Here is a 13,145-nt window from a genome sequence, read left to right as displayed (position 1 = left end):
TCCATAACCCAAGTTACTCAGGGAATGAGTAATCAGCATGTTATACTAAATATGAGCAGTTAAGAGTTTTACTTCTTCTAATGTACATGCATTGTCATCCAGAAATCTTGTAGGTGGATATCTTTGGACCTGAATCAGCATATCTAAGCAAATTTATTTTTACCTTGATTGTTGCTTAGCTAATATTGATTTTTAATACTTCTCCAACAGAAAAAATAGAATATATTTTTCTCAGAAAGTCTTATTCCTCTCAAAATGACCAGATGACGAGTATAATTATGTTACCATATTCACGGGAACTAAATAAAAGTAATTCTGGAAGTAAGAACAACAAACAACTTGAGGAAATATTGATAGAACTTGCTGTAAGTGAAGCAACACATGAGCGTAATTGAATCCTTTAGTGTGAGCACAGACACTAGCTTTATAGCAGGAAAAGTATACAGAACATCATATTTCTGTGTCAACTTCCTGAAAATACTGATAAATCATCCTCTTGAGATTCATGGCTTCTTAGATGGAATAGTACACTTTCACACATGAGATGCACTTAATATTAGCCAGTGCCTTGGAAGATAGAGAATTCTGACCTGCCAGCATTTCTCACTGTTCTTGTCTGATCTAGTCATGGATCTGTATGTGAGCTGTGTTAGCCAAATATTCACTGGTCTTTCTGTTAAAAGTCTGCAGTCTGTTACCAATATCAGTGTTCTGATGTGGGTAATAGAGTAAATCTTAACATCAAAAAGACTCTGCTTTGTGCTCCCCTCCAAATAGCACACTGCTATTATTTTGCATGAGTTATTATACATACATTATAGCAGGGAATTTGGAGAAATCTTAGGAGTATACACAGCTGCTGAGCACCACTATTCTTGGCACTAAGTGAAAGTAGAGGTGCATTTGCAACCAGGGTAAACTGATGTAGGTGTGCTGTCACAGCTGCAAAAAAAGCAAGATTCAGCAAAATATCTGGTGCTACAAAAACCCTTAAGCTTTTTTTCCAAGCATTGAAGCAGGGCATGTGCAGTGTTATTCTCAGACTGGCCAAACCAAAAAGCACTCCTGGCTGCACTCACACTCAACCTGTCTGAGTAGACTCCCTCTTGTGGCTCCTTAATGTTTGTTCCTGTAGTACTGCATATAAACAGGCAATATAGACATGGGAAACAGGAAAAGAGGGGAATCACTTAACCACTAAAGAGCAATCATTATTTCTCAAGATAGAATATGGTCACAAGTTCTGATAAAAAATAAATTATTTAATTAAAATTATTTGTTAAATAGCTTATCTGCATATAAGAAAATATTTTTTTAAAAAAAGTTTTGAAACAACCGTGAGCTAATCAGAGTGTTTATTAATATAATGCATAAAACTGTAATGTATATCTAGCAGAGACTACTGCAGGGTCCAGACCTGAGTAATGTCATATTAAGAAGCTTCAGACAAGTTCAGAAACATTTTACAACCTGTTAACAAATTCAGTTGTTTGTTGTATATTTTGAGTTTATAGGTCTGATATTTGAGCTGAGGCTGAACTTTTATAAAGTGAGGCACTGAAGCTGCAGTGTGTCTCTGATGAAGAACCAATTTTTGTAAATGACGTGGAAATACACAAACACTGACAACAAACATTTAAGCCAAAAAATGCATTGAACTTCTCCCTTTCTGTGCCCAGACTTGAAAGAATTTGACTTCCTGTAACGTCTTTTTTGAGAAAGGCCAATATTAAAACTTCTTGTCAGGAGTTTTCTGGTGCAGCTCTTCTTCTTCAGCTTGGAGACAAATTTATTCTTCAGTAATCAGTGCTTAACAAAGACAGCACTGGGAAGCAGTCAGACATTGTTAGATCTAGTGAACTAGATTTCTAAGAAACTTGTAAATGTTGTCTTGGAGCAAATTACTTGGATGTTGATATTAATGCATGCAGCTGCTGAAGGAAACTGATCCCAGGTGGACTCTTGCTCCAAGGAGTAGTAGAATGATCAGGATTTGCTACTGTGCTGGGCAATCTTGGGAGGGAGCAGGGAAAAGTGGGCTGTAAATAGAGGACTTTTCCTCAGCATGCCTGAGGCCAGACTGACACCAAGCCATACTGGTGGATATAACTTATCTTCTGCTTAATCTAATTGCATGCTCATCTCTTGGGTCTTTAGCATCTACTCAATAGATATGTGCAGGGACTTTGATTAGTATGAGTTTTTATCAATTTCTTCATCCTATAATCCACCACTAACTTGTAATCTCTGGATAAGACAGTTTCACAATTCAAGGTACACATGAATTTTCTGAATAGACAAGAAGTAATCAAATACATTTTTATTTGAAAAGTTGTCTAGAGTCTGTTGTACAAGAAGACTTTTCAGAAGCCTAAAAAATTGCTTACAGTTTCTGCATAGTGGGATTTAAGGGCTTGCAAAACTGTATTTTTTGATCTTTATAACACATAAAAATTGAATGTATTGCATTCGACAAGAAATGAAATGAAATTAATCAAATTAGTGACATGAGTTCTATACTTGCCAGTCTGGGTTGCCTTATGGCTACAATTTTGTTAATCAGCCTTTTGCTTATAGGCAATGTTTCCTTGAAGGAATATGGGGCAATCAATTGCTGCCCTGCTATGAGCTCCATTTTTCCTGCCTAAAACCGTTCTATTATGGAATTGTGTGCCATTCTATTATAGAATAGCAGTGCTGTGACAGAGGAAAACTTCAAAGTCCTGCTGCGAGTGGAAGGAGGTAGAAGGGAGCAAGGGAGAATTGTGTTTTATGCCTGTGAAATGCCAGCCTGTGTCTGAGGTGAGGATGACAAGGAGCAGTGGGTGTGTATGGAGTCTTCTGGTATGACTCAGAGTGCCCTCATGGGCATGTGGTTGTGAACCCTGAGATATTTCAGAACTTTCTGCATGCCTATGCTTTGAAAAGTAATATCTTATAACAGCTCCAGAAATTCTTTTAAAGAAATGAGATGTCCTCTAAAACTCTACAGCATGTGTCTAATTTTGCTGCTACTGCATTTGACCATCTACTTTATCGTTGTCCAGACCTTGTGCATAGGTATTCAAAATAATCAGTTGGGTATCAAATACTATTCATCATACTTTGTTTTGCATTTGCTTTAAATTTATATTAATTACCTCAGAAAATGTCAGAAATTACAAACCAGACTTTGAATTATTGTGTTTGCTTAAATGAAGTGGTGCAATTTTGGTTGTCCTCTATCAGTGAAAACACTCTATAGCCATTTTCTCCTGTGGGAAAATGAGCAATGTATTAATTTTTACTTATTAGAAAGTTTTTGATGCAGTGTTAATGGTGATCATTTCAGCTGTAATACACCCCCGCCCCATATACCACTACCTCACTCAAAAAAAAATAAAAAAAATCAGATGACATGACCATTAAAATAAGGAAATAAAAATAGTCCACTGACCTAAAAAAGAGACAAAACTTCACCTTTTTTTCTTTTTAAAATATAGCTTCTTATTTCATGGATAAGGGAGTGAAGAAAGAATAAAGATCCCCATAGGTGTCAACTCCTTAGCTTAGAGTTAAAACCAGCATAATAGAAATGAATAAGAAATGTCATTTGTTGTTGATCCAGGCCGGGGAGAAAAAGCCTCCCACAAAACTTTAAGCCTTGTAGCTGTACTCAATTTAGATGTAAATAGTGTCTCTCATGAGCGTTCTAATCATTAGAGATTTTTTCTTCTTTTCATGAAAATGCTTTTTACTTCTAGGAGAAAACATTTGCATGACTGTATTTGGGTTTCTACAGACTGTTTTTAGTACAGACAAGACGAAAATATTTATAATGGGAAATATTGGCAATTTTTTTGTTTTTCTTATCAAATAATTCTTGTAAAGTCTTGTTTCCATACGCACTCTTTTACTATGATGTTTTTAGCTGTCATCTCTGTCTTCTTGAGAAAGTCCCTGACAGCTGGGACAGGTGAGCCTCTGGCAATTCGAGGTTGCAGTTCTGAGTTCAGATGTGACATATCGTGTACCTATACCCTCCTGATGCAGGAAATGGGCACCACGTGATATATAAATTGTCAGGAACCTGCTTTTCATTATCTAGGATCTTGGAACAGGGTACTCAAGCCCCCTTAAGGAAGATGAGGCCCATCTCAAGCTGCCTTTCCTCCCTGGAGGAGTTCACTGTGCACCCTTGCTAGAGAAATCCAGGTCCCAGCTGGAAAGGTTGCTGTTCAGTTGCATTTTCTTGCCATTTATAAGGAAGTGGAGTATGTTGGAACTGATAACAGTTAAATGTGTGTATTTTTTAACTCAAGTACCTCTCTAAGTTTAGTCTATATACAAAAATGAATTAACTACCATTGCCATACTTATTTTTTCTCTGAGCATTTGAAAAATTACCATCTGCACTATTTGATACAGTCAAAAGTGGACATTTTTGGTAGCGTGTAATATTCTATGGAATCCCTACTGTATCAAGTACTTAAAAAAAAGGAAAATAAAATTGGTTATCAAACTCTGCAGAGTATAAAAATGTCTACCTATACTGAGAGAAGGAAAAGATGTTTCTAAGGAAGCTGCTGTTCTAAGCATGAAAAAGGAACATAGACAAATTGTTAATCCATCTTGCAGGTTGACAGACTTACAAGACAGTTTTCAATGAAAAATATAGGAAAAAAAAGTTTCAAATATTCAAAATCAAGTATAAAACTGGACATTAATCTCTTAAATTTAGAACTTTCAAATACAGTTTCCATTCTAAAGAACCATGATGCATTTTTATATCTATTAAATTTTATTTCTGTCAAAATAGGCAATGATTTTGACAGAAGTTGAAGAAACAGTATGTCATTTTTTTCATATAAAGTTTGAGCAGACTCTTTAATATAGATTGGTTCCTATTAGAAGATGGATTCTTCAAATTTAAGATTCTTACAGTCTTCTTTTCCTAGCAGGAGTAACATAAAATGACATTCATGTATTTTACCTGAAATTACTTGAAGATCAAAGAGGTATGTAAAAGATTTTCCCATTAAGGACAAGAAACTCGTTAAAGAACTATAAGTAGATCTGGAATGGAATGTAGTAAGGGAATATAGTATCAACTTCTGAGAAGGCTAATAAATACTTCTCAAGGCTATTCAACAGAATACTGTTTTTTCTTGACATTTATCAGCTTAATAAAGGCTTCTTCATCAGAGTTTTCTAGACAGAGATGAAGAGTGTTGACCTTATTTTTTTAAGGTTTTGAGGATCTTCACATGGGGATCTGACGGTCAATGTGTTTGAAGAGTAGAATCATATACCTTGTTCTGCATCTTATTATTGCTCATAAGAGCAACCATGCTTGAGCAGATTAAAGGAGATAATTAGTTGCTCAGGCAGTATTTACTTTCCAAAGTTTAGAAACCCTCTTTTTTTTTTTTTTTTTGAAATATGATTTTTAAAATAATTTTCTCCAGTATAATCAGTGGAAACTCCATCACCCTTAGCAGGAAACGTATACCTGAGTACCCCCAGAAAATCTTACAGCCCTATTGACTGTGCCAGATGTATTCTAAGTGTGAATTCAGGAACTGATTTTTGGGTCCTGATGTAAGCTGGGGCTATGTCCCCAGTATGCAAATTCTTACTGCAGTTTTGGGGATGATTACCTGCCCTAGACAGCTCTGTGTGTTTCTGTGCTGGAGTGACAAAAAAATTTAGCAAACAGAATGGCACACATCTCCACACCCCCTCTCTACTGTTGACTGAGGTTCAAGTTGTGGGGTTTTTTTTTGTTTTGGTCTGATGTTGGTTGGTTGGTTTGGCGTTTTAGTCTTTTAGGGGTTTTTTATTTTTTTCAGACACCAGTGAACTAGCTAATTCTGTAGTATGGTACAGGCTAATCTATTTCAGATGAAGGACTTTCTGTCTTTGAACTCAATAAAGTTCATGTTTTTTCTATTCTCTTTCTTGTTGCCTGTCCTTGATTGCATGAGTCAATAGCTTAGATAAGGCAAAAGAGAGGGAGGAGGCATTAGTGACAGCCCTGATGTTTCCCCCCTCACTGTCAAGTGTAGGAAAACCAGTAATGAAAGCTGACAGAAACTTAAACCCTCTCTCCTTATCCTTTCAGAAGCTTTTCATTGACTCCCTAGAATATATCCTACTATCCAAACTTCCTCTTGCCCCTGAAGTGAAATGCTGCCTCCTAATCTCTACTACAAAACACCCTGTTTCTCTTATGAGGTGGAGTCAGTCATTAGTAGATACAAAACTCATTTGAGAATATCAGTGTTGTTTAATCTTACAGATAATTTGCTGTATTTACAAAGTCAAATCGGTCTAGAACTTGGATTTTTCAATAACAACTGATATTTGAAGGAATTTTAATTCCGATTCTTTAAAAATAGAGGCAAAACTCCTGAATTTGCACACAAGCTTCATATCTAATTCCAGGTTAAGAATATCAAATGATTCCTTATTTCTCTTAAAATATGTGTTGTCTTTCATACTTATTTTTCTGTCTATCAATAAATATTTTTTTCTTTCAATTGCCATTTCACAATCATATTCCCACTTTTCCACCATTCCTTGTCTTATACTATTATACTAAGGAACAAGTTTCTCTCTTTTGTTTTGGTTGAAGGTTCTAAGATTTTATTTTGCCTTATACCTCAGAGAACTATATATTTTGGCAACAAAGAAATCAACACAAAGAGCACATGCCACAGGAAGCACAAATTCAGTTTCTCTGCAAACTCCTTAGCTTCAATCTCTGTCACATCAATGTTGTTTATGTTCTCAGCTTTAGAATTTTCCTTGATGAAAACCATCTCTTGATTTCTCTGATTGGAAACATAATCAAGAAGAGGATCTGGCCACTACACACATTATACTTAGTTTGATTTCCTGTTCAATAACAACCACTGAGTTTTTGCCACCAGCCAACATCTCTACTCTTATTATAAGTAAATGGAATCAATCACTTATTATTTTTCTATTAAAGATAGACCAAAAGCTGCTATTTGCCTTACACTTTTCTCAAAATCTTTGGATGATACCTCAGTGCTTCAGTTTATTGTCTTGTGTTACTTCCAGAGGTCTTTTCTTGTTTCTACTAATAAATGCAGTGTTTTATTCCCCTGCACACTTCAAAATTTATTCTCCTCATGTGATCCTTCCATGTCAGAACATGGAAACATTTAACAATTTTACAAATCACAATAAAAATCTGAGAGCAGATTCTTCATGGGTGTGAAGAATGTGGAATTCTATTACTGATTTATTCTCTTGCTACTTTTAGGGAAAATGTAAACTATTGCTTTGATTTATTTTAGGGTGCATATTAGAAAGTTTTGAAGAAAATGCAACAGGTTTTATTACCTGGCTTCTTTTAATTTCCACTTAAGTCTCTTTCTTATGATACTTTCAACTATAATCTTAGTAGCAGTTTCTGTGAAGAAGAGATCAAATTTTATATTCAATGAGTCTTTTCAATTATTGTTTTCTCCCTAATTCATATCCCCTTATTCAATATTTTCCTTTTTGCATTTGCAAAGAAGTAGTTCTTAATTACATTTTTTGAATGCATTTCTTTTGTCGGATTTCTCAAGTCTTAAAGAATATAGAAATGTAGGTGTTTGATGTCTTTAATTGGTTTCCAAATGATTGCTATTATTGTAATCAGCTGAATGACTTATCTTCATTCCACTTGAAGACAAATCTAAACAATTCACCTAATTGCTCCAATTCTAACTGATTTCTGAGCAAGGTAAGAGGGATACATATTTTGCAGACAAACACCGAGTAAATCAATCCAAATCATAACAACTAAACAACTTATGAAGTTTCCTACAATACCAGAGCTGTCATTATTATTATCTTCTTGCATTTTCATGTTTCCTGCTAATTAGAATGATGAAAAACAAGAATTAAAAAAGCTTTCATGGGACTTTTAGCTGTTCATTTTTTGTAGATCAAGATAAATATTTATGATCATGCCTACTTAAACAATGTAAGTAAATATCATGTTATTCTTCAAAACAATGTAAAAGAATTCACAGTGGAAAGATTTTCCAGTGGATAGAAAAGTATCTAGCTCTTTACCTAGCATTTAGTTGCAAGTGCATAGCTCCCTGTTTGTTTGGATTTTTTTTCATCCTGTGAAACTGAGCTTACTGAGTAAAATACCCACAGCTCCACATATACCTTGTAACTGAAAATGTTTAAATGTATTGATTTTTCTACAGATGGAATTAATAAAAAAATATGTTGCATCAACTTAATAATTATCTTGCAGCTATTTTGAGATGTGTTGATTGAGCTTGCAGATTATACTAATTTTAAAAAGTGAGCATGAACACCTTTACCAAGAAGGATTAATTGAATCCATAGGGAAACTGTCATTTCACAATCTCTTCTCCCTTAATTTTTATATACATATTCCATGTGATATGAAATGAGCAACTGTACAGACAAGATGGCAGTAATTGCTGGTTATTACTGAAGTATTACCTAATTATGAGGTGAGTCATTTTGTGCTTTAGTAAAATCCTAACTTATCTGGAAGATGGATCTGTGCAAAGAATAATACTGTTCTGAGAACTTGTGAAATGATCACTTTGCTTGTTTATCCTTTAGTGATAGATATTTTAAAGTCGTGCAAGAATACACTGGGAGACATGACACTTCAAATACTTTGTTCTATTGCAGAAGAAACAAAATACAAACTTTCTGATTCTGCCAGAAAAGGTGTCATTTAAAAGATGTCGTCTTGAGTCAAAGCTGTCAGGAGAAATGCTGGTATTGCAGATTATTCATTTTATTTCCTTTTTTTTTTGCAACTGAGGAGAAAATTCTTTTTTATTATTATTTTATTTTTCTATTAAGTCAAGCTGTCTTTCAATAATAATTTCCATTAAATTTCTCAAAAGGATTTTAAGGTGCAGAAATGATACATAGTGGTAGGTCTTGTATCAAATGGTGCATATTGACAGGCGCTATATGTTATTGTCATAGGACTGTGTAAATGATTCCATTTTTGATACTAATGGAATGTGAGGGAAGGAGACTTATTAGTTTTTCTTGTTACACATGAACTGTTTTTACTAAGGAAAGCAAAACAAAAGTCTATTCAGCATCTCCAAACAATATGGGACAGTGTTAGTTAGATGGAAAAGATGTCCTCAGATATAGAGCTTGATTCAGAATTTGATATTTCACTCTTCAAAAACTGCCCTCACATCAAATACCTATCAGTAAAAATATTGTTATTATTGTCATGTACTATTATTACTACTGTTACTCAGAAATGCCCAAGTCAAAAGTCTTAGTTTTAACATTATCTTCCCTTAGTTTTGATTGAAAAAATTTGCCAAAATAGTGACCCTGCAATTCCTGTCCTTTCACATTAATTTTTGTGTCCAAAATAAATAATTATTACTACCAGGTAGTCCAAGGAAGGGGTTCCATGTGTTCATCCACTCCTTTTTTTTCCCCTGATTTATTTTTGGAGGGCTAATGGAAAGAATTTATCATAAGTGGACACCAGGTCCAGGTTCTTGAAAATTCCACAAGAGATGGAGCTGGGTGGCACGTGGAAGGAGCAAGCAGTTAGCTCAGTGTGGCTGTGGCATCAGCTGGGGAAAAGCAGGGAGTGTCTTTCATATGGAAGGGCTTGTTTGAGGAAGAACCTGGCCACCCCTTTTTGCAGGTACTGATTGGAATCATTACCTGTTTTGCATGACTTAACATCCTTCTCTCCCCACATCACCTGTGTGCAGTGCTGGTCTCTCTCCTCTAATCTGTTTTGTGACTAGAAAAACGATTACTGTACATCTGAGACGAACTAAACTTTATCCTGACTCTCTTGTGGTATAGAGGTTATGGGTGATAATAATCCCCATGGTATTTTAGTTTTCTTTGAGTGCTTAATTTTATAAATTTATGATATTACTGTTAATGAATGCGTGTCATTCTTGTGAACTAGTTATCACTCAGGAGCAACAACCACAAACTGGAGGGTGTCTCTACACTTAGTGCTGTATGCCTGCTCCTTCTCTCTTCTGGGAGGGCGACTGTCCTGTCTGCGGGGGTAGCTGGAAAGGGAGAAGCTGGAAGTGGAGGCACTAGACACTCCTGGGAACCTGTAGCAATCAAAACGGGGGTCCCAGGTGACAGATGTGCCACAAACTCCACTTTAGGGATGGTTTTCTAAATACGAAATTTTCTATTTTGGGCAGGGTCTCAGTAAGGCAATTTTTTTCCCCAACTTTAAATTAAAGAAGGAAAGTCCTAAAGCTTTATTCTCTGCACTTAGACTACTTTAAAAAACTCCAAGTGAGGTGTTAGAATATACCTCAATTTAAAAACTGGTTTTAGAAACCATTTCAGTTATAACTTACATATATATTTATGAATTAATTTGAATGTGTTAATTGATAGCTTAGACTAATGTTTATTCATATGAGAAATGTAACTGAATTTAAATATATCTTCAGGTTAATATCAAAATGTCTTGGCACCATATCCAGATTAGTCATTAATATTCAATTAACTGTTTGTTTCCTGTGGAAAATAAAAGCAAAAAACCTAATCTATTCTTAGAAGTAATCACTGTAAATTAGTTTGAGGATGGAGGAATATAAACACCAGTTTAAAACCTCAGAAAGATGTCCTGATTTTCACTGCTATTAAAAAGTTCTTTTTATTATGAATGCTTCTCAGGAACTATGCCATGGTGTTATAGCTAAAATATTCTAATTTCTAATTCTGTACTAACATTCTCTTCTACTTGAGGAGTAGGTGAATGCAGTGAGTAGATTCTGATTCATTTTTAGCTTTTAGTGATTGCATTTTGTTTTATTCATTATCTATATTTCGTGCTGATCAGATAAGAGCTGACCTGAGAAGGCAGCCCAGATTTTTTGTTGATTACAATATGCAATGACTGACAATAGATGTGCAAAAAGTACATCACAGACATTATTATAGAATGACTTGATGACAGATAAAGTTTCTTAATACATGGGTTTTTTTAGATCTACTCATTCCCCCTAGGTTTTTAGAGCCTCTGTTACTAATATCCTGTTATTTAGTTTTTGTGCGCTTGCTTTCTAAATCTCTGAAAGTATTGCAGAAATCTGATAGATTTCTTCCTTGTAAGACATTGCATTTAACAGCCTAAATATTACTATTAAGCCAGCTGCAGTATACTACATATTCTGAACTCCACCCTGAACTTTCCTGTTGAAACCTAGACAAAAGTTGTTTTCTCACTTTTAAAGTCCTGGTCTATGACGTTACAGTATTTTGTTTGTAGTAGCTGACATTTGTGATCCCCAGTCTTGAAGCCCAGCTACTGCTGAGAACTGGGAAGGGTTTATCTCTTTGCAATTTTTTAAAATGCCAAGTGAAAAGTTAAGGAGAAAAGTCTAATTCCTTATTCACATGTATCTGTCTGCATTGATAATATGGAATTGGCAAAAAATCCAAACCCAAGGCTTGTAGTAATGCTAGAGTTGGAATGGAGGGTAGAAGGCAAATTTTCCCTTCTGGGGAGAATATAGGAAAGATTGAGGGACAACGTTTTTATTTGCAGCTCCTACTGCATACAGTTTAGTTGCATACTGGAGTGCAAAAATCGTAGTTGGTCTAAGTAGACACTGATTTATTCCTAGAAACTTCCTTAAGATATGTTCCAAGTTGCATTTGTTATTTCTGAATATATCATAGAAGATATACAGATCTATATTAGAAGTTGCTTTTGATTTAATCAGCTTCTCTTTCTTTGTTCAGGAGAGCATGATTAAGATAATTCTATAAGTAATTTCTTGCTGTTTTCTGAAAAGTTCTGTCCTCCATTAGCTCTGCCTCAGGCTTAATAACTCCGACCTTTGCATGAAAGATAAGAGAAAGATCTTAAGATGTGTGAACAACAATAGCTAATCAAGCACAGTAATGATGCAGAGCTTATTTTCTTGTTTATGTAATCTGTCTGCACCAAACCAGGGTCTGATTCAACACCTCTGTTAGTTGGTGGCTGGCACTTTAGTGCAGTATCCAACTCAGAATTTTCTTACACAATTAAACTGAGGAATTACTTAGCTTTTATTAATACCATAGAGACAGAATTATTTCGTTCACAACTTTTTGCCCTGTTCCATTGCCGTGTCTTTGGAAGAATATTTGATCCTTTTAGTCAAACAGCCTCCCCTCAGATAATTAGTCCTTACCAGATCTATAAGTATCTGCATACGTTTGATAGGCATTCATGAGAAAATTGTATCCTTTTCTCCTAGTGTTATATGCTTGCAATAAATCCAAGTAAAATATGGATTGATATGATGTAAAAGTGGGTTATTTCTGTAGCTGTAAGATATAAAAGTATCATTAAGCAAATAACAGAATTCATGACTACAGTTAGAAATATTAAAATTTTATCTAAGAACCTAATTGTTTTCTCTTGCAGAACATTGCTTTAAAATGTGGATGTTTAGAGAGGAGAAAGTTTTTCACCCATCCCACTTTGCTTTGTTGAAATCAAATCCTTGCAAGGGCACTCAGGTTTGGAGTTTTGATGGATTTTTCAGTACTGTGTTTTGCACCCCTCCCTCAGCACTCATCTTTTTGGCACCTCATCTTGGTTTCAAGAGTTTTCATTGCATTTGCCTTATGCTAGTCTGTACCTTTCCTGACAAAGTCTCTGGCAATGCCTCTGGTACTTATTAATCTGCTCTTGCATTCTGTGTCTGTTTCCTGTATCCATAATCAGAATTATCTACTCTAACTGTAAACTTGTGGAGATAAGTGCTGTTTTTCCTCAGGGCACTATCACAGTCTTGGATTTGTCCACAGCACTGCTGCAGGGCTGTGTGATAATGATGATTAATGACTCCACGAAAATCCCATTACCACAGCTGGCTTGAAATGTTCCGGTGAACATTTCGTCTGTAAATGCTGATTCACAGAGCCCAAAATGTGTTACCAGAGCCATCTTCAAAATGGAACCCCTGAGCTCCTGTCTGGACTCTGACAGTCTCCTCCATCTCTCTCCCTGCCAGCTTCCCAAGCCTCAGTTTCCTTGCCCCACCAGTGTGATGCTGCTGTGCACTCAGCTATTCAGCTCTTACAGTGCCACATGTCACCTCAAATACCTCACTGACCAATCACTGAAC

The 13,145-nt window shown here is 35.5% G+C and overlaps 1 protein-coding gene across 11 annotated transcripts in view; it reads left to right on the top strand.

Moving 5' to 3' along the window:
• The window catches only part of SGCZ (sarcoglycan zeta), a 412,929-nt gene that overhangs the window by 92,210 nt on the left and 307,574 nt on the right, over window positions 1-13,145 (top strand). The window lies entirely within an intron of this gene.

The sequence above is a fragment of the Sturnus vulgaris genome, chromosome 4 (assembly GCF_052056855.1).
Source record: "Sturnus vulgaris isolate bStuVul1 chromosome 4, bStuVul1.hap1, whole genome shotgun sequence".
Taxonomy (NCBI): Eukaryota; Metazoa; Chordata; class Aves; order Passeriformes; family Sturnidae; genus Sturnus; species Sturnus vulgaris.
The sequence above is the reverse complement of the archived record's forward strand: the minus strand, read 5'-3'. Positions and strand labels throughout refer to the sequence as shown.